Source organism: Suncus etruscus, chromosome 1 (genome assembly GCF_024139225.1).
Source record: "Suncus etruscus isolate mSunEtr1 chromosome 1, mSunEtr1.pri.cur, whole genome shotgun sequence".
Lineage (NCBI taxonomy): Eukaryota > Metazoa > Chordata > Mammalia > Eulipotyphla > Soricidae > Suncus > Suncus etruscus.
The window spans coordinates 5,782,243-5,799,131 of record NC_064848.1 but is presented as its reverse complement, the minus strand read 5'-3'; the positions used below and the strand labels follow the sequence as shown (position 1 = coordinate 5,799,131).

Below are 16,889 nucleotides of genomic sequence, written 5' to 3'. Positions count from 1 at the left end.
CCCCTCCCTCCCTCCCTTCCTTCCCCTCCCTCCCCCCCTCCCTCCCTCCCTCCCTCCCTCCCTCCCTCCCTCCCTTCCTTCCTTCCTTCCTTCCTTCCTTCCTTCCTTCCTTCCTTCCTTCCTTTCCTTCTTCCTTCCTTTTTTTTTGGTTTTTGGGCCACACCGGCATTGCTCAGAGGTTACTCCTGGCTGTCTGCTCAGAAATAGCTCCTGGCAGGCACGGGGGACCATATGGGACACCGGGATTCGAACCAACCACCTTAGGTCCTGGATCGGCTGCTTTCAAGGCAAACACCGCTGTGCTATCTCTCTGGGCCCATCTTCCTTCCTTCCTTCCTTCCTTCCTTCCTTCCTTCCTTCCTTCCTTCCTTCCTTCCTTCCTTCCTTCCTTCCTCCCTTCCTTCCTTTCCCTCCCTCCCTTTCTTCCTTCCTTTCCTTCTCTTCCTTCCCTCCCTTTTCCTCCCTCCCTTTTCCTCCCTCCCTTTCCCTCCCTCCCTTTCCCTCTCTTCCCCTCCCTCCCTCCCTTCCTTCCCCTCCCTCCCTCCCTCCCTTTTTCCTTCCTTCCTTCCTTCCTTCCTTCCTTCCTTCCTTCCTTCCTTCCTTCCTTCCTTCCTTTCCTTCTTCCTTCCTTTTTTTTTGGTTTTTGGGCCACACCCGGCATTGCTCAGAGGTTACTCCTGGCTGTCTGCTCAGAAATAGCTCCTGGCAGGCACGGGGGACCATATGGGACACCGGGATTCGAACCAACCACCTTAGGTCCTGGATTGGCTGCTTTCAAGGCAAACACCGCTGTGCTATCTCTCTGGGCCCATCTTCCTTCCTTCCTTCCTTCCTTCCTTCCTTCCTTCCTTCCTTCCTTCCTTCCTTCCTTCCTTCCTTCCTTCCTCCCTTCCTTTCTTCTTCCCTCCCTCCCTTCCTTCCTCTTCCTTCCTTCCTTCCTTCCTTCCTTCCTTCCTTCCTTCCTTCCTTTCTTTCTCTTCCTTCCTTCCTTCCTTCCTTCCTTCCTTCCTTCCTTCCTTCCTTCCTTCCTTCCTTCCTTCCTCCCTTCCTTTCTTCCTCCCTCCCTCCCTTCCTTCCTTCCTCTTCCTTCCTTCCTTCCTTCCTTCCTTCCTTCCTTCCTTCCTTCCTTCCTTCCTTCCTTCCTTCCTTTCTTTCTCTTCCTTCCTTCCTTCCTTCCTTCCTTCCTTCTTTCCTTCTTCCTTCCTTTTTTTTTTGGTTTTTGGGCCACACCCGGCATTGCTCAGAGGTTACTCCTGGCTGTCTGCTCAGAAATAGCTCCTGGCAGGCACAGGGGACCATATGGGACACCGGGATTCGAACCAACCACCTTAGGTCCTGGATTGGCTGCTTTCAAGGCAAACACCGCTGTGCTATCTCTCTGGGCCCATCTCCCTTCCTTCCTTCCTTCCTTCCTTCCTTCCTTCCTTCCTTCCTTCCTTCCTTCCTTCCTTCCTCCCTTCCTCCCTTCCTTCCTTCCTTTCCTTTCCCTTCCTTTCCCTTCCTTCCTCCCTTCCTTCCTCCCTTCCTTCCTCCCTTCCTTCCTCCCTTTTCCTTCCTCCCTTTTCCTTCCCCCCTTTTCCTTCCCCCCTTTTCCTTCCCCCCTTTTCCTTCCTCCCTTTTCCTTCCTCCCTTTTCCTTCCCCCCTTTTCCTTCCCCCCTTTTCCTTCCCCCCTTTTCCTTCCTCCATTTTCCTTCCTCCCTTTTCCTTCCTCCCTTTTCCTTCCTCCCTTTTCCTTCCTCCCTTTTCCTTCCTCCCTTTTCCTTCCTCCCTTTTCCTTCCTCCCTCCCTTCCTTCCTTCCTTCCTTCCTTCCTTCCTTCCTTCCTTCCTTCCTTCCTTCCTTCCTTCCTTCCTTCCTTCCTTCCTTCCTTCCTCCCTCCCTCCCCTCTCTTTCTCTTTCCTTCCTCCTTATTTCAATTTTTGGGTTACACTGGGCAGTACTCAGAGCAGGGGTGGCAAACAAGTTCGACACAAAGAGCAAAATTTTAAACCGTGAGAGTCAGAGAGCCACACCAAACAGTGACCTACCAAAACAAACACTCACACAAAAGCATATAATTTAACAATAATATATGAAACACATATTACATTTTGCCATTTTGAGTGAGGGTCAAAATCCTGCAGTGATGGTGAGGGTGTGCTGCGTCCTCCACACTAAGAACTAACGGCAAGATGTGACCCAACATGTGACACACTGGTCCCCCCGCTCGCTGGCCCGTGCAGTTGTTTCTGAGGGATGGGAGACGGGACTACATGCTCAGAGATCTCTCCTCAGAGGTAATCAGAAGCAGCAGAACAAAATCCAAACTTGGCAAAGAGCCACAGTATACAAAATCATGATAAGAGGCAAAGAGCTGCATTCATTTTGGCCGGGAGCCGCATGCGGCTCGAGAGTTGAGTGTTCGCCACCCCTATATATTCACTCATGAGGCAATAAAGATCTATAGGAAAGAGGATCTGAATACAGATATGGCCAGAGGGTGATGCCTGCTGAAATACAGGGGCTCTTTTAGGCTTACTAGGCAGGGAACTAAAATTATTGTATGGCATCAAAGATTGAGGTCAAAAGTGAACTCTGGCTTAACAAGACAACAAGAATTGGGGCCAGGGAGCTAAAAAATAAAGAAGGAAATGGAAGAGCAAATAGAACACTTAGGCCCCCATGTGGGCCAGGGCTTATGGTTTCCATGACTATTGTGTCCCTTATTCCACCCTGTAGCCCATTGTGACTTCACTGGCCTCTGATGTCACCAAGCCTATATAAACAAGACCTAAGGGTTCTAGACTCATTTGCTGTAGGCAATATTTGAGAGATTGATAATGATGACCTCACAAACGTTTACTTTCCCCATAGGCCACTCTATGGGCTGGCCAGTCCTTTTGGGTGCCTTCATAATTTTCTCCATTATTTTCATGATTTACCTCATGGCTTTCTTGCTCAAATATTACAAATACCAGGTAAGGACAAGGGAGAGTTCCTGGGGATTTAGTAAGAGGCCAGTGTGTAAGATGAAGACATCAGAGAAACATAGAGATTGGAAGTCTGAAGCAGGGTAGAATATTTTTTTCTCATAGACTAAAGGGCAGGAATAAGGGATTAAAGAAAAGTGAATTTCCCCTCAGGTGCAGACTATTTGGGTGTTGTGGCTTGGTCTGAGAGAAAACTCCCACATGCAGTTCTGCTTGAGAATTGGCTTTTTCTTTGGAGTCTCAGCACTGCAGAATACAAGCCTGTGGCTTGTGACACATGTTGTCTGTGACACATGTTGGGGTGGGCAGGGGCTGTCAACAGTTTTGAGCTGCTCAGGACACTGGAGATGAGTTTCTGAGAACCTCAGTAGAGGGGACCAGGGTCCTTGCTGAGGAAGTCCAAGGATCAGGACCTTGTTCTAGGAGTTTTCTTGTCAGAGCTCTGCTAGTACCAAGGGTCTCTGAGGAGAATCAAAAAGGTTTTAGTTTCTTTGTAAGTAATCCAGGGAGAGATCTGACCCCAAGTTCACTGAAGTGGTGCTGTGATGCTCTGGTGAGGCTTCTCTGAGTAGCCCAGAGCCCCCACCTCACTCTTCCTTTTCTTCCCAGCAATGGAGCAAAGCCAGAGACCTTACACTGAGGGGTAAGGAGCCTATTTCTGAGCCCTTTAATGGGGACTCTCCTCTGCTACCATCAAGTCCCAGGCCATGAACTCTGAGGGTGTCATTATAGACAGCAACCCCAGAGAGAGGAGGCCCTGAGAGGAGCAACCAGTGGGCGAAAAGACAGATCCTGAGGGACTTTGGGGAGTCCTGCTGGCCCATCTCTAGCCATGAAGCGCAGGCTGGGCAGTGGCCGCTACCCTCCAGAGGGCATGGGTAAATGTAACTTGTGCCTCGACTTAGCCACATTCCCTGAGAGTAGATGACGGGTCCCCTGAGGGAACTGTGTCCTTGGGGCTCCCTGGATGAGTTTGAGACCCTGGAGATGGTTGGACAGGCCTTTGCCCAGAAGTGGGAACCTCTGTGATTGTGTTGATTTGGGGAAACTGGGGCCTCAGAGCTGGCCGGGGCCACCCTGTACCTCTGAGGAGAAGCTCTGCTGTCACCCCCTGACGTACACCCTTATCCCTGTAGGGAGGACGATTTGTTTTTCTAGAGGAGGGAAAAACAAAACATGGAGGCAGCTGATGAGAGGGTAACTATTCTCTTTCTCTGTACCAATTCAGGGCCTGGGACTGCCTGTCTTGTATGGGAGGGGAAGTCATGGAAATGGGTGCAGAGACCCCAGTGAAGCCTCATCCTCCACCCTTTCTCCCTAGGTAACTTGACCTTACCTGCAAGACCCCACCCATTCCTGGGAGGGGTCTTGGAAAAGGTAAATAAGGTATGGAGCAAAGGGGATTAGGGCTTGGCTGGCTCTCTTGCTTCTGGTCTTTGGGCAGTAGGGAGCCCAAAGGGAAGATGGCTGAAAGGAATTAAGATGCAGGGTAGCTAAGAATGGCTGAATGCTTGAAAGGTTATGAGATAGGCCACACACATGTGGTGAATAGGGCATGAATAAAGTTGATGCTTCCTGATGCCTGCTTGTGAGTGAGTTCAATACCCGTTGCTTTCCTGGACCCCAGACCCGCCAGTTAATGGGGGATGAAGCCACGTGGCCGGGGCCTAAGGACAAAGGCCTCCATCCTTCTCTATCCACCATCATCGTTAATTATTAAATGCAACACCCAGAGTGGTTGGCAGTTGGGGCAGTGTGACCTCATGGACCCTAGTCTGGGAGGGGGTGGGAGTGGGATTTCTGGGTCCCCCCCCCCCCGTAGCCTGGCCCTGGGGACTTTTCCTTCCCCCACCAGGGACATCCCTGTGTTCTTTGTCCTCTGCAGACGCAGGCCCAGGCCCCATGGCCGCCACCACCTATGGGCAGAACGCCACCCAACATGGGCAGGGCGGCGGCATCTCCTGTGGCTAGGTCGGCTCACCCAGGCAGCCCTGAGTGTCCCCTTTCAGAGGCATCCCTTCTTAGTCAAACACCTCCCGATGTCAAAGAGCCTCTTGGACATAAGGACATAAGGAAAGGGCTCCCCTCTCCGCCTGGCCTGCCCTCCACTCCGGACCTCCCCCCATCGCCAACTAACAACAACACACCAACTGGGACTCAGGACAACAGACATCCACAAACTCCAGAGGACACACCTTCATGCACTCCTGATGACACACTGCCAGGGACTCCTGACCTCACACCTCCATGCACTGCCCTCAACAGAACTACTCTGTTTTTTACAGAGGCCTCGACAAGATTGAAGAACACCCCTCTTGTACGACAGAAGTTCCCAGAGGGCAGGCTCCAAGACTCCTCAGGACCAGGGCCACCACGCCACTTGGTCACCAGCCCTCGTTCAGGTCACTGAAAAAGACCTTGATAAATTGTCTCAGCAAGTGTTGCTGTGGATGTACCAAAAAGCACACTCGTTGAATTTGAGATACCTGACAAGTCATTGAATTTGAGGCATTGATGAGTCATGATCAATAGAAAACAAATTGTTTTTTTATTTTTAATTGTGCTGGCTTGCCTGTCACTGTGTGTGAGGGACAGGGAAGATGGGAGATGAAACAGCTCAGAGAGCCACGACACCTGGTGCCAAATACCTGGTGCCTCCTCTTCCTGAGGAAGTTTGGGGTAATATCAGTCTTTAGGAAAAGGTGATGCAGTCATCCTGCCCATCTGCCAATGTACTAGAGCCTTTATTGGAAAAGAACCAAGGGTGTAGATACATCCAGGATGCAGAAAGTGGGACCTGATCAAGATGAAATTGGAGATCGGGTTGCACATGGGAATGTCTGTGAATGTCTGAGTGTGGAGGGAGAGCACAGAGATACACCCTTGTAAAGGAAGAAACTGCTGGGCCCCCTCATGAGAAATGAGGCCCATTCTGAAATTGTCCCATGATGAGACAGCTTCAGAGAAGGGGAGGAACACTGAGAGGGCGGCCACTGCACCCCCAGGACTCCTAAAACTGAGAGGAGGAAGCAATGCCTCCTGGGAGAATGAAAAGTGAGGGTGTGTGGGGCAGGGTTGGAAGGATGCTCTGCCTATGACCCCAGTGTATGTTGACCTCCTCATAAACCACCTACTCTGTCCCCCACAGCTGGTGCAGGCTCTATGCTGGTCAGTACCCCCACATTAACCTGCTGCCCTTGGGGAGTGTCTGTGGTCTGTGAGAACAAAGATGCTCTGCAGGGATGTGGCCAGGAATAGCCTCCCCTTTATGGAAAAGGTATAGGGAGCATTCTTAATAGTCACACTGAGAATACACAAGAGAATCCCCTCTTTGTATAAACAATTGGATGACATTTTCTAGAGGGACTTGAATTTTTTCAGAAGTAGTTTCTGAGTGACTATTCCTAAAACAAGAAAGCAGGCAGCAACTGGCTCAAAGGGCCACAGCACATGTTCTCTATGTGAAAGTCCAATGTTCAGTCTGAGAAATGGGAAACCAGACACCTTACATTGAAGTTTTTCAACTGCTCAAGTTCCCCTAAAAGTAAGAATAACAAAACTCAATACAGAAGCTCACTCCAGACTCTCTCATCCTCAGAATTTTAGCTCCTTGACCATATTTATATCCCAGACCTGACCACACCTGATTTCAGTTTACAGGAAGGAGATTTCGGGGGTCCATCATGTGGTCTCAGTGTTTTTGCCTTTATTTCAGGGCACTGCCCTCCACCTGCCAGTTTACTCTGGAGCTCCTTTCCCCTGGAATAACACAGCATCATCCTGACTATGAAGATCTCATGTCCTAACCTTCCAGCATAAAATCAAACCTCGTTTGATCACCAGAAAGACATTGGTCCCCTGAGCATGGAGCTAGATGTAGCTCCTGAATTCTACCAGCTGTGGCCCAAAATAAGCAACAAATAAGAACAACATTCTCATGGTCTTAGAAATACCCTATGACTGTTAAAAAAAAAAAACCAAAACCCTATGGTAAAATATCATGGCACACATATTATATGATATTATACCGATATATTCTGGCATAGTTTTAGGCAAATTCAATCTATTCTTTTTCCCCTATGCATTTTAATATCACTATCGCTCAGAATTAATTAATTAACATTAATTAATATAAACTTTACTACCCAGAAACTATAGAATTAAAATTTATATCAAGAACAGAAGTCCAGGGCCTGGAGATATAGCACAGCGGCGTTTGCCTTGCAAGCAGCTGATCCAGGACCAAAGGTGGTTGGTTCGAATCCGGTGTCCCATATGGTCCCCCGTGCCTGCCAGGAGCTATTTCTGAGCAGACAGCCAGGAGTAACCCCTGAGCACCGCCGGGTGTGGCCCAAAAAACAAAACAAAACAAAAAAAACCAAAAAAAGAACAGAAATCCACAAAAGTTCTGAATACAACATTAAACAATATATTTCTTTCCCATAAATTTAAATATTATGATAAAAGTATTTTAGAGGAACATTTACAGCATTAAATCTGATTTTTTTAATGAGGCTTAAAGGAGTGTTCTCGAAGTGAAAGCAGGCAGCCTTCCCCCACCCAGCACCTCCACACACTCTTAGTGCCAGAAGCCCCCACAGCTACACCCACATCCTACAGCAGCTACCAGATATACAAAGGCCCAATTTCACAGATTCATCACTAATCTCAAAAGAAATGTAATCAGGGCCGGAGCAATATAGTACAGGGAGTTGGGCATTTGCCTTGAACATAGCAGACCAGGGTTTGATCCCTGGATCCCATAGGGTCCCTTGAGCTCCACCAGGAATAATTCCTGAGCACCACCAGTTGTGGCCCAAACCAAACCCCCAAGTGATGTAAGAGAGTGATATAAGCCAAGACAAGTCACTACAAATCATCAGCTCCGTTCTACAGACCCTGGAGCTCCATGCAGCACCTCCAAATTCCACAATACTGCCAGCCCAGTAAAAGCAATAGAAGCAAACAAAGCTCAATAAACAAAAATAATAACAGAGAAGGCTGCATTAGCAACTCACAGCTTAGTAAACCCTCAGACAATGATTTTATTGACCCTATTTGTAAGTTAAAACATTTTCACAAATTTTCCTTTACTGATGCATTTTTCAATAATTACATTAGCCATTTGTAACAAGCAATATAAAGGACTTTGTTGTTGATCCTGCGATGGTGGCAGGTTTCAAGAGGGACAAGAGTGGAGGGAAGGTTACACTGGTGATGGGATTGGTGTTAGAATATTAAATGCCAGAAACAGCTGTATTATGAACAACATGTAAACCATGGTCTTCAAATAAAGTTTAAAAGTAAAAAGGGACTAGACTGAGAATGCAATAGGTAAGGCAGTTTTTTTGCTTGGGCCAACTTGGGATGAATGAACCTGGGGTTCATTTCTCATTTTTCCATATGGTCTCCTTAATACTACTAGGAATGAGCCCTGAAGGCAAAGCCAGGAGTAAGCCCTGTGCACCACCAGTGTGTCCCAAAACAAACAAACAAAAAAAGAAGCTCAAAGCAAAAAATCTAAACTTGTACCTCAACAATTTTTAAAAATACAATAATCCCTAGTTAAGCAGAAAATTTAAATGGGAAATATGGAAACAGAATTAATGACAAAGACCAATAAAACCAAAATACGTTTCTTTTCTAAAAGGATTATTTTATTTAAACACAGATTTCACATAGTACAAAATTTTTATATCTCCAATGCATATTTATTTTTTTTAATTTTTATTTTGACCATATTGACTTACATATCTTTCACAGTAGTATTTTAGGTATATAGTATCATTGAATCAGGGGAATTCCCATCACCAAATTTGTCCTCCCTCCACTCCCGTTCTCTTCCTGCAACACATATCCCCCACCCTCACCCCCCGGGGCTGCTAGAGTAAGTGGTCCCCTCTGTGTCTAGCTTACTACTAGTGATCATATATCTGTTTGACCCTGGTACTCTCCCTTGTTTCCCCCTCTATTTGAGAGGCGGAGCTAGATAGTTCGAGTTATGTGGTTTTGTTTTGAAGGGAAGAAAAGCGATAGAATGGGGTAAAAAATAAAATAAGCTGAAAATGGGTGGAGTCCTTCTAGAGGCTTTCATCCTTAGTTTGAGAGAAGACAGGAAAAAGGTAATTGAAACACCACAACAATACAGAAAGAAATATCAAATAAAATATCCAGTGAGCACTACAGCAATAAAGACAAGCACCACACAATAGACTCGGTCCTGAAATAAAACCATGCCAGAATGCAAAAAGAAAGAGAAAGATAATAAAATAAAACAAAATAAAATTGGAGACATCAACTTCAATATCTACACCAAAATAAAGAAGTCAAAAAAATCAATCAATAAATATATAAGTGGATAAAAGGATTATTTTGTGCTTTTTCTTTCTTTTTTTTCTTTTTTTTTCCCCCTGCATAGGCACAGTAACCATTGAGGAAATTATAGAGGAAATTCCTTTGGCTCTAGGAGATACATACAGGGTTTCTCCACCCTTGAAGTATACTGTCATGGGATTAACTATAGACTCCTTGCATGTTCATTTACTCTCCCCTTGGTGCTTTTGTGGTGTATGGAAGACTTCTGCTTCATCATGGATGGTAAAATCGGACCTCTGTATCTAGAGATCTTGGTGTCTGTGCAGCTCAAGGAATGAAGCTTATGATGAAGTCTTTCTTTGTGGTTCTAGCAGCTCTGCTTCTTCAGTGTCGTTTTAATTCATCTTCTTTCTTTTTTTTACAATAAATTTATTTTTAATTATGAGAACAAAGATGCAAAGAAAGAGGACAAGGTAAAGTTACAGAGGAAGGAAAATCACCCTTAAATAGAATTCTCAGAAATCCCCTTGCTGATATCCGAACTTTGAACTTTCAGCCAAAGAACATTAAGAAAAATAAAACAGAACCCTTGTACAATTACTTTGTCCCACAAGTCCCCAGATTGTAATAAATAATAATTCTTAGCGGCACACAAAGTAATCTGAAGCCGTAAAACTTATGTAACTCCTTAAACATTGAAGGCAAAGTACTTTTTTACATTTCCATGCACATGCATATTAGTTTAAGTTAACTTCAAAAGTTTAAGTGGGTTGTTTTTCTTAGGGATTAGAGTTAAAGGAGCACAGTAAAAACAGTGGTAGAGTGGCAATTATTGTTTGCATAGGCCCACTGAAATATGAGGGACATGGAAAGGAAAAGCCTTGACCTAAATACAAGAAGACCCTACCCCTGAAGTTTCCTAGCATAAGACCAACTCTAGGCTCCAGGCAAACTAGTTTGTCCAATCCAAGTCATTGCTGTAATGCCATTACACTTTTATTTTTCACACAGTCTCTGTTGTTGGCATCAGGTTTCTGTATTAAAGATCCTGGAATCTGCATATCCTAAATTGAAGTCAGGATGGTGTAGAGCGTCCTCTAGTTTCACCTCACAATAAAAGGGCAATGCAGAGAGCTCTGTCCTGTAAGCAGCTCGTTGTTGTCAAGTCTTCTTAGTGTTGAGGGAAGTCTCTTTTGAGCAGGTCAATGTCAGAGCAGTGGTAGGGTCTTCCCTAGTAAAGGATTGCTTCCAGATGATGTTATAAATGACCTTGGATGTTTCATAGTTAGCTTCCCTGGTTCAGGGATAAATGGAGAATGCCCATTCTTCTGAGGCCTGTGGCAGGTCATTATGTCAATGTTCATTCAGTGTGTAAGGACCCGTTGCTCTACAAGATTTCTGTGTTCCTACCTCTATTAGATAAGAACTTATTTGTATGTATAGTATTTTCCCATTTTAATGTGCCTATGCAAACAAGGAACAATGCCACATGGCATTATAGGCCCATATGGGGCTGCAAGAACAAGTCCAAAAATCCCCATGACATTGTTAAACATAAGCATTACACTGAGGGATTCCTTCATCGAATATTCCTTATTGAACAGCTCACAAAGAGAAGAAAATAATAAAAGTGGGGAAAATCTTCACTGTATAAGGGAATATTTGGTAAGAGTTATAGCTGTCAAAATAGACATAAAATATTCAAAAGCCATACATGTCCATTTTAAGTCTTTTAAAATAGTTGGGGGTTGTTAAATCCAGTGCACCACTTTGGTGTGTGATTAGGACAGTGCAGTACTGAAGTTAAAAAGGGTAAATGGGGTGGACTGATGGTTGGGGGTGATAGAGTTAAGAAGTTAAAATGAGCTCTACAGGGGTGTGCGAAAGGGCAGAATACCAGATGGATATTCTACATACACAAAATATAACTTAAGGATAGGATATACTATAAATATATACCGTGCCATAGGCCCCACGCAGTTTTGAACATGTGGACTGGTAAGAAATTGTCAGAGACTGTCTTAGTAAAAATGAGCCGCTCTAAGCACCCTCAATTTGGACCCACCTTTTCTGACTACCTGGGCTGCCACCTCAGGAAGGCCTGGAGGCCGGGGGGGGGGGGGGCAGGAGAGGGGATGGCTGGGGCCTACCAAGGCTCCCAGCATGCCCAAGCTAGGGAGAAAGAGTTCGACCCGGGGTCTCCCCAGACCCCATGCTGGCTAGATCTAGCCTCCAGATCAGAGAAAGAAAGCTTAATCCATCTTCTGTAGTTGGTGGTCTTGGTCATTATGCTGCTCCTAGGATGGAGCCTGGGATAGAGTCGTTATGTTTCCGGAAGACCCATTCAGTTGCGATTGTCTCAGTCAGAACTCTAGAATTGGAGAACTTGTTTGTTGATCAGATTGTAGATCAAAACCTAGGCTAGAGCTTTTTGTTGTTGTTGTTGTTGTTGTTGGTCCAGGATGCATACTGTCCAGTCATGTTTGTAACAGCCAGTCATCTGTAGGTAGCGATCTTGGCTTTTGCACAGATCAAAGGGTGACAAGTCTTCTGATCTTGTCTTATCGTTGGCTGGTGAGGAAGGACAACTTGCTCTTATATCAAGTTGTTCCCATTTCCTCATTGTCAGGGTATCATTTTAGAACTGGTGCATGTTGGTGTCAGAGCAGCATTATGGATGCCCCGGAGGGGATTTGGTTCCTGGAGCTGTTGTGGAGAACTGTGTCGTTTCTATATCTGGAATACAGGAGTCAAGGCTGGACGGTTGGTGCCTAATTCCCTGGGGTCTAAGTAGGTTCCACATGACATATGTTCAAGGTGGGAGATGCCCCTGTGTTGTAAAAAAGTATGAGTTCTTATCCCTAGTAAATAAGAGCTTGTTTTTATAGGTAAGATTTCTCCTTTTTAAAATATGCCTTTGCAGGAAGAAGTGGTGCTACATTATAATGCTGGTGGATTTGGGGATGGAGAGAGAAGAAAACAGAAACATGACAAAAACTAAAATATATAAATGCTCACATATATCTAAAGAAAAATATTTTTAATTAAATAAAAGAAGTAATTAAAGGAATAAAGTGGGGCCGAAGAGATAGCATGGAGGTAAGGCATCTTCCCTTCATGCAGAAGGATGGTGGCTCGAATCCCGGCATCCCGTATGTTCTTCCGTACCTGCCAAGGGCGACCTCTGAGCATAGAGCCAGGAGCAACCCCAGAGCACCGCCAGGTGTGACCCAAAAAAAGCACAAACAAAACAAAAAAACAAAAACAAAAACAAAAAACAACAACAAGAAAAAAAGGGAACAAAATTATGCAGGAGATTACATTTGGGGAAAAGCAGGTTAAGAATTAGTGTTATATAGGTCTTATACTTATAATGAAAGTATAGGCTTCCCCATTGTCTTTTGAGATTTCCTTGTGGGGTGTGGGCTCCAGGGCACCTTTTCATCACATATCCTGGCCTTCCTGAGATTGACAAAAGATTTTCGGCAGGAAGGTCTTGGGTAGAGTTCTTGCAGTGGGGATCCTTTTGGAACTAGGTCCAGTATCAAGCCACAGTCCACTTTAGGGAGAGGTGATTAGGAGGGCCACACTGCATGAGTCAGTCAGAGTGTTGGTTGTATTTTCTTGCCGGGAACGAGGTGTGGGTTTGAATGGGTGTGTGGATAAAACTCCTTAACATACCCTTTATCTCTAAGTTATGCCCTCTTTTAGGATCTGAAGCACATAACTAGTCAGACCACTGAAGCAGCAACCGTGACCTACAGATTTATACTACAGGGCCTACGCATCGAACACGTTCAAACAAACTAACATGCCCTTGCTCTTTTATCCTCTCTTCTCATTACTTCGGGGTTTTGTTGTTGTTGTTGTTGTTGTTTGTTAGTTCATTTTGTTATATTTTGGTTTGTTTGTTTTTGCACTCTTCTTGTCTCCCTCTTCTTCTACCTTCTCCTCCTCATTATTATCAATTCAATCCATGTCAAATAAAAACAGTTACCTCCTCTATAGGAAAGGAGAGCTGATATATAGGGTGCTGCGGAAAATACTGCAAAGGGTAAACACCTATATAGATAGACCTCACTAACACAATGGTTAGTACTCGAGACACGAAACCTATACGTATCCAAAAGTTGATCTATTAGTTTCTTTACGTTACATGTACTATACTCACCTATCTTTCTGTACTCAGAGTATCTCTTGCTCTCCCAACCTCTTTTCATTAATATATACCTAAGCTAACTTGTATATGTTTATATGTGGGCAGGAGCACACAGAGATAGGAATCCTCCTTGAGAGACAAACCTAAATTATAAATAACCTACATCTATAGCCTATATAGCCCCTCCCATGGACTATCCCCACTCCCCCTTCAGAAATCCGACTATCTCTTCACCCCTCAATCCCATCCCCGATATCCCACCATATTAAAACTCTTCACCCTCAGTTCTTAATCCATTAGGCATCAAGACCAACCTTCTAATAACCCAACAAACCAGTATCCAGCACCCAAGTGAAGAGACTAAATATGTTTTTTTAAAGGTTGATAAAATCAATATACTTGTGACACAACACAAAGCAGCAGAAATTAGTGAAGTTATGAATATCTGAAAAAATAGAATTGAAACTGATTCTTCCTCTTCCCCAAACAGATGATTATAAGGATTGTTAGGTCACAAAGACTACAGCACAAAGTTTTATCTTCGTTTTATCTGACAAGGTATACTTCATTAATTTGCATATGCTCAACTGCTCTTGCATCATGGGAAAAAGCCTACGTGGTATTAATAAAAGATTCTCTGAGAGTACTATTGGATTCTATTTGGACAGACTGTTTTGAAGATTTGTCTTTATGCAAATTAGAAGTATCAGTCTGTAGGAGTTTTATAATATCAGTTGAAATTGCCTCTCTGATTTATAATTCTATCACTTTTTATACTTCTTTTCTGGTAAATGTGATACGGGTTTAGTTTGATTTATTCCTTTGCAAATCAACTCTAGGTTACACACACAAAAATTTTTTTTTGATTTTTGGGTCACACACGGCATCGCTCTGGGATTACTCCTGCTCTATGCTCAGAAATCGCTCCTGGCAGGCTCAGGGGATCATATGGGATGCCAGGATTCGAACCACTGACCTTCTGCCCCAGGACCACAATTCTTAGCTCATAAAATTGTCACAAAATAAATGTTTTCCTTCATCATCCCAAACCTTAATTAATGCTTCCCCAACTACCTAGATTTTGTTGGCTTATTGTTTTGTTGGGGCCGGAAAGATAGCATGGAGGTAAAGCATTTGCCTTTCATGCAAAAGATCGGTGATTTGAATCCTGGCATCCCATATAGTCCCCCGAGCATGCCAGGAGTAATTTCTGAGTGTAGAGCCAGGAGTAACTCCTGAGCGCTGCCGGGTGTGATCCAAAAACCAAAAAAAAAAAAAAAAAAAATTTTTTTTGTTCTCAACCAAGCTGTCAAACTGCCAAACTATTCCAGGTAGTTCTATCAGGGGTGGCAAACAAGTTCGACACAAAGAGCCAAAATTTTAAACAGTGAGAGTCAGACAGCCATACCACGCACTGATCTGCCAAAACAGACATAGAGCCAGGAGTAAACCCTGAGCACTGCCGGGTATGACCCAAAAACCAAAACCAAAACCAAAACCAAAAACTAAAACAAAACAAACACTCACACAAAAGCATCTAATTTTAACAATAATCTATTAAACACATATAGCATTTTGCCATTTTGAGTGAGGGTCAAAATCCTGCAGTGATGATGAGGGTGTGCTGCGTCCTCCACACTAAGAACTAATGGCAAGATGAGACCCAACATGTGACACACGGGTCCCCCTTTTCCGAGGGATGGGAGACGGGAGGATGCAGCCTGGGGCAGAACTACACGCTGGGAGATCTCTCCTCAGAGGTCCCTCCTCAGAAGCAGCAGAACAAAATCCAAACTTGGCAAAGAGCCACAGTAGACAAAATCATGATAAGAGGCAAAGAGCCGCATTCATTTTGGCCGGGAGCCGCTTGTTCGCCACCCCTGACTCAGAGCATACTCCTATCTCTGCAGTCAGGGATCATGAGAGGCAAATCTCTTACCTGCTGTATTATCTCTCCAGGAAACTGCAGTATCTACCGAGAATGAGATCATTGATAGAAACTGATGAGGATGGGTATAAACATTATGTGAATAAAGAAAGTTACATTCATCTGGATACATGATTTAAACATGAAAAACAAAGAAAAAAACATTTTTTTAATTGTGGAAGGCTTCACAAATTTGCATCTCACCTTTGTGTAGGAGCTATGCCAATGTTCTTTGTATTGTTAAAATTCAATTGAATTTATTTATCGTTGGGAGCAACGCTTAGCGGTGCTCAGGCCTTACTTTGGCTCAGTACTCAGGGGTCACTCCTGGCAGGTTCAGGGGATGCCAGGGATCAAACCCATGTTGTCTGTGTGCAAGGCAAGCAACCGCCCAATTGTACTCTTGCTCTGTCCCCTGGTTATAATTTTAGTCTATGTGTCGCTGAAGTGAACACTCATAGTTAGGAAAATTCTTGCATAGCTTTGGAAGTAGGGAGACTCACAGGATCGTGAAGGAAAGGACAGATTACATCATGTTAATTTTTGGGTTCAGATATGTGACTCACTGGTATATCATTGCCTGATACACTTAGGCCCTGAGTTTAAGCCCAGTCCTGTCCTGTCCCATGTCTCCTAGTACATTCCTAGCTTACCTCCAAGCATTCATTATTATGTGTTAGTGAGTACATTATTTTTTTAGTTTAGTTTTGTTTGTTTGGGGGCCATACCATAATCAGTGCCAGGGATTGATCACGTGTGTGCAAGTGTATTTCCTATGTAGTGTTTCTCCCTACCTATTGTTTTGCTCTTTAGTGTTTTTAGGTTTTGCTGTTGTTTCTGCTGTTGTTTCGGTGCTACACTCAGTAGTGCTTAAGGGCTATTCTTTTTTGCTTGTTTGTTTGGGGCCACACCTGGCAGTGCTCAGGAATTACTCCTAGCTCTGGACTCAGCTCAGGGGACCATATGGGATTCCAGGGATTGAACCCATGTCAGCCACTGTTTCATCTCTCCAGCACCCTCAGGAGCTATTCTGAGGGGTTGGGGATTCATTCCTGGAATTCTTTGGTATTCAAATGGGCTTTTGCATGCAAAGGAAGCAAGTACTCAGTCTGTTCAACTTTCCCCCACCCTGTTGGTAATGTTCATATGAGTCTAAAAAAAGGATGAAGAAATAAAACAAGGTTGCCTTGCACATGGCTGATCCAAGCTTGCTACTTGGCACCACATAAGGTCCCCTGAACACTGCTAGGAGTGACCTCTGAGCACAGAACCATAAATAACTCTTGAACATTTCCTCCTCCCCACCAAATAAAGAAAGATGGGTGCATAGGCTGAAGGAAAGTTTTACCTCTGAGATAGGGCAGCAGGGCAAGGATGTCCTCATTGTTCACTTGTTTTAATAAGTTCTAAGAACAGAAATTTCACATGAAAAATAAACAAAGGGGCCAGAGCATTGGCCAGAGTGGTAAGCGTTGCCTTGCTGGCACTAACCTAGGACAGACCATCGTTCGATCCCCCG

At 44.5% G+C, this 16,889-nt stretch overlaps 1 non-coding gene across 1 annotated transcript; it reads right to left on the bottom strand.

Moving 5' to 3' along the window:
• Positions 1-15,539: 15,539 nt before the first annotated feature.
• Positions 15,540-15,647, bottom strand: LOC126030004 (U6 spliceosomal RNA). Its single transcript, XR_007503064.1, has one exon. It is a non-coding gene; the product is annotated as a U6 spliceosomal RNA (small nuclear RNA).
• Between the last annotated feature and the right edge of the window lie 1,242 nt (positions 15,648-16,889).